At 34.4% G+C, this 4,920-nt stretch overlaps 1 non-coding gene across 1 annotated transcript; it reads left to right on the forward strand.

The window, feature by feature from the left end:
* Positions 1 to 4,030: 4,030 nt before the first annotated feature.
* Positions 4,031 to 4,148, forward strand: LOC133752868 (U8 small nucleolar RNA). Its single transcript, XR_009864985.1, has one exon. It is a non-coding gene; the product is annotated as a U8 small nucleolar RNA (small nucleolar RNA).
* The last annotated feature ends 772 nt before the right edge of the window (positions 4,149 to 4,920 follow it).

Below are 4,920 nucleotides of genomic sequence, written 5' to 3' on the forward strand. Positions count from 1 at the left end.
CCCTCAGTTTTTGTTATCCTTAAGAAAAAAATCTTTTTTCATACTTATTTGAACATTACAGGAACATATATATATATATATATATATATATATATATATATACATATATATGTATTCTTGAGGTTTGCATTTATATAATTGTGATTTTTAAAAAGCAAAATTTAAATTTGTTTATCTCTTAAATATTTATTTATTTATTTATTTGAAAGAGTCACAGAGATACAGGGAGAGAGAGAGACAGAAAGATCTTGCATCTGCTGGTATACTCCTCAGATGGTCTTAATGAATAGGACTGGGTCAGGTAGAAGCCAGGAGCCAGGAGCTTTATCCAAGTCACCTCATGGGTGTCAGGAACAAAAACACTTGTTGCGTCTTCCTCTGCTTTCCCAGGCCACTGGCAGCAATTGGGACATGAATTAGTGCCCATAAGTGATGGTTGACAGAAAGCCAGATTTCACTGTTTCAGTGTTTGGGTTTTTAAAAATTATTTATGAACTTATTTGATAGGCTCCGTGTGTGTGTGTGTGTGTGTGTGTGTGTGTGTGTGTGAGAGAGAGAGAGAGAGAGAGAGAGAGAGAGAGAGAGAGAGAGAGGGAAGGAGAGAGATCTGTTCACTGGTTCACTTCCCAAATGGCCACAATGGTCAGAGCTGGTCCAGGCTGGAGCCAGGAGGCTGGAACTCCATCTGGTACACTCACATGGGTGACAGAAGTCCAAACACTTGAAACAGCCTTCATTGCTTTTCTAGACACATTTAGCAGGGTGCTGATTCAGAAACACAGCATCTAGGGCTTGAATCCACACTCTGATCTAGGATACCAGCTTTGCAAGCAGTCTTTTTAACCTGTTGCTCCACAGTACTGGCCTCAAATGTCTGAAATTTTAAATGATATCTTACAAATCTTTGCTATGTGAAGGCTGTAAATATTTGTCCACATTCTTCTTAGTAGAAGAAATTTGATTATACGATTAAGTTATGATCCATTATGAATAAAATATAATTTACTAAGATGTGATAAATCAGACCAAGGTTATATTATGTTCAAAGTGGTTATTTTTTTCTCATAGAATGACTTTAGGATATTTGTTGAAAATCATTTGAGGTAGATAAGGAAGTCTATTTCTAGACTCACTATTTGATTCAATTATCTGCATGTTTATCCTGATGCCAATACTCCTATTTTGATTACTGCAAGCTAACTTTAATTCTTGAAATCATATAGCATATGTAAACTTCAAAATAATTGAGACCATGCTAGTAATATTCCTTTCCACATAAATGTTAGATTCAGAGGATTGATTTTTCTGGAAAACTCATGATGTGGATTCGACTGGGATTATATCAAGTCTGTAGAATAACTTCAGGAGAATTGGCAATTTGACCACCTTGAATCCTGTTGTGTATGAACATACACTATACTACATCTTTATTTATATCTCTTTTAATTTCCCTAATCAATATTTGAAATTTTCAACATATGCATTTTCATTTTATCAAACCTATACTTAAATATTACATATATTATTTTGTATATTGTATTTTAAAATTGAAAATTATACATTAAAATTTATATTTTATATTTTTATTGTTGATATATAGATATGTAATACTATTTAATGTTAATCAAGTGTCCTTCAATCATTTTTTAAAATTTATTGATTGTGATGTTTCTGTGGATCTCGTAACTTAATATGCACATATCCGTGTCATTTGTGACTACATGTATTTCTTTTTTTGTTTTGCCTTATTTTAATAACTACTATGCTTAATATTGTCTGGAAAGTGTATCAGTATGACTTATTTTTAATATTGTATGTCAATTTTTTAAAGTTTAATATTAATTACTAAATATAATTTTAGTTGTCCATTATTATAGGTGACTTTTACCAAGTTGAGAAAATTTCCTTTTATTCAAAATTTGCTGAATTTTTTTTTTCTCATGAATGGATGTTTCATTTTGTCCGTTTCTGAGATATGTAGAAATTATCAGGTTTTAGTCTCTGTGGTGAGTTAGGTTGCTTGATCTTTGAATGTTAAGGACAATATATTCCTGAAACCAATTACATTTTTGAATAATCTATGTACTACAAGGTTCACTTCACATCTATGAGGGATAACAGTGTGTTCTATTATCATTGCTTGGTTCTGAGACCAGGTTAGTAGAGTACCCTCATAAATGTGTTTTATCTTCTGTGTTCTTCAAAAAAGTATACTTAATTGGTGCTAGTTCCATTTTAAGTGCTCCATAGAATAAAAAAAAATAGTGATTTTAACTTGAAGTTTTCTTTGTAGGAAAATTTACTGCATTCATCATCTGTTTGGTTTTTTCAATTTATTCTTTAGTTACTTTTAATAATTTTTCCAGTAAAATCTATTTTTGCACAATATTTTAAAGTTTGCTGTCAAGAATGTTTGATGGAATGGAACCTGCGATGTGGCATAGCATGTAATAGCTGACACCCACAGTACCGGCATCCCATATGGGCTCCGGTTCAAGTCCTGGTTGCTCTACTTCTGATCCATCTCTCTGGGAAAGTAGTAGAAGATGGCCTAAGTCCTTGGACCCATCTACCCAGGTGGGAGACCTGGAAGGAATTCTGGACTCCTGGCTTCAGATTGGCCCAGCTCCATCCATTGAGGCCATTTAGGGCATGAAACAGCAGATGGAAGGCCTCTCTCTCTCTTCTCTCTCTCTCTCTCTGTAACTCTGCCTTTCACATAAATACACATTTTTTTTTTTAAAGTGTTTGATATTAGACTTCTCTTTAATCTGGTGTTCCCTTGAATCCTAAAACATAAAAGCCTCTAATTATGCCTGCTCCATATTCTTCTGAAAGTTTCCCCAATTTCATGCTTTTTTAAAAAAAATTTTATTTATATATTTGAAAATCAGAGTTTCACAGAGAGAGGAGAGGCAGAGAGAGAGAGAGAGAGAGAGAGAGAGAGAGAGAGAGAGAGAGAGTCTTCCATTCTATGGTTCACACCCTAACTGGCTTCAATGGCCATAGCTGTGCTGATCTGAAGCTAGGAGCCAGAGATTCTTCCGGGTCTCCCATGCGGGTTCAGGGGCCCAAGGACTTGGGCCATCTTTCATTGCTTTCCCAGGCCACAGCAAACAGCTGGGTTGGAAGTGGTCTTGAACTGGCACCCATATTGGATGCTGGTACTTTAGGCCAGGGCATTAACCCACTGTGCCATAGCACCAGCCCCCAATTTTATGCTTTAACAACAGGTCTGATCATAGTTTTGAAGTCCCTTCAATTTTACTTGGACATAGCCCTGCATCTACAGAGGGAACCCAGAGAGAAGAGCTATAGGTTGGTGAGGTTTGGGCATGCATTAAGGAAGAAGAATTCAGAGCCTCTCCAATCAAGATTTGCCTTGCTAGGCATTTTCACATTCCAGGTTTCTCCTACCTGACGTATGAAGCTTTGGCTAACCCCTCAATCCAGGAAGCAGATGTGAGATGTATTTCCCTTGCTTTCTTATTTGGAAATAATAAAGTCTTTCTTTCCTCAAAAGAAGGGTTTCACATAATATGACTGGGTAGCAGGTAGGAAGGACCTACATAAAGGATTTTTTTATGTGTAAATTTATTTTATTTTAATTTCTAATATATATAAATATGATAATTCACTTATTTTGGGTTGATTTTCATTTATTTTTAGGTTCTAAAGGTAAAAACATAGGCTATTGCTTATATCTTATTATTTTATTTATACTATATCACTGATTTTAGAACTTTGATACACACACACAATTAAAACTATGTATTTACCTCAAGTTAAACTTTAAGTGCTACTACTCCAATTTTGTTATACTGAATGTTCATTTTCTTTTGTTAAAAGTGTCTTCTTGGGATGTTTGGTGTGGTAGTTAAGATGGTTTTAGTTGATGAACTCAATCATTTTCAATGAGTTGAAATTTGATTTAAATTCACATTTTTCTGATGCTTTTACATATATTAATTTTGTTGCTAGGGAGAAGATGAATTATCTGGATCCAGCTTCTCTTTTAAAGAGTGTGAGATTGTTATGTAGGATAATCCTTATCTATTCCTCTTCTTTGAGGGCAGATAGAACATGATGATTGGAGTAAAAATAAAGAATGTGAAACTGTTTAAACTTGCAGTTTGGGTTAGTCTGATTTCTTTGAGTTCTATTTTAGTTTCTCTGTGGGGAGCCTATGTTAGTCTTAACTTTAGGTATACTCAGTTCTATCACTCAGATTTTATTCCTTTGTAATCTTAAATAAACTCTCTGCTCAGCAACCCAGGGTTTTCCACTCTTCATGGGTGAAACTTGAGTGTCTCTTTCTTTTGTCTGCTCTAGGAATTATTTACCTAGTAACTTCCTTGTAGTCCTTTGTCTTATCTAGGTGATTTTCTTGCCACAGTTAGGTGCTCTAGCACACAACCAAGAATTTTATTTAAATGAGGCAGTCCAGATTCAAATATTTTAATTGTTTCTATATAAATGTCTCCATGCTTTATTGAACTCAGTCCTATAACTTCCAGTTGTACAAGTCCCCCTCCCCCAAACCTCAATTTCTGTCTTTTTAATGCCGCAAAACTGCTAGATTATCACGGTATTCATGGCTCTCTCCATTCACCTCTTCTTTAAATGTAAAATCAGATTAATCATTGGATAATTTTTGTTTCTTAAGGATCACAATTACATTTTTCTGTCCAATGCTGAAGACTACCTATATATATATATATATTGTATCCAATCTTCCCTGTGTTTAGGGGATATTAATCTAATCTGTTTTCTTCATTGATTTCCAGAAAAGCAATTCTCTTTGGTCTATATTTAATATTCTCAAACAACAACCAAAAAAGGTGTGTCTGCTATTATTTAGAATTTGGTGTGGTATCACCGCTTATCAAAGCATAAAGACACACCCTTAATTTAATTTGC

Source organism: Lepus europaeus, chromosome 2 (genome assembly GCF_033115175.1).
Source record: "Lepus europaeus isolate LE1 chromosome 2, mLepTim1.pri, whole genome shotgun sequence".
NCBI lineage: Eukaryota > Metazoa > Chordata > Mammalia > Lagomorpha > Leporidae > Lepus > Lepus europaeus.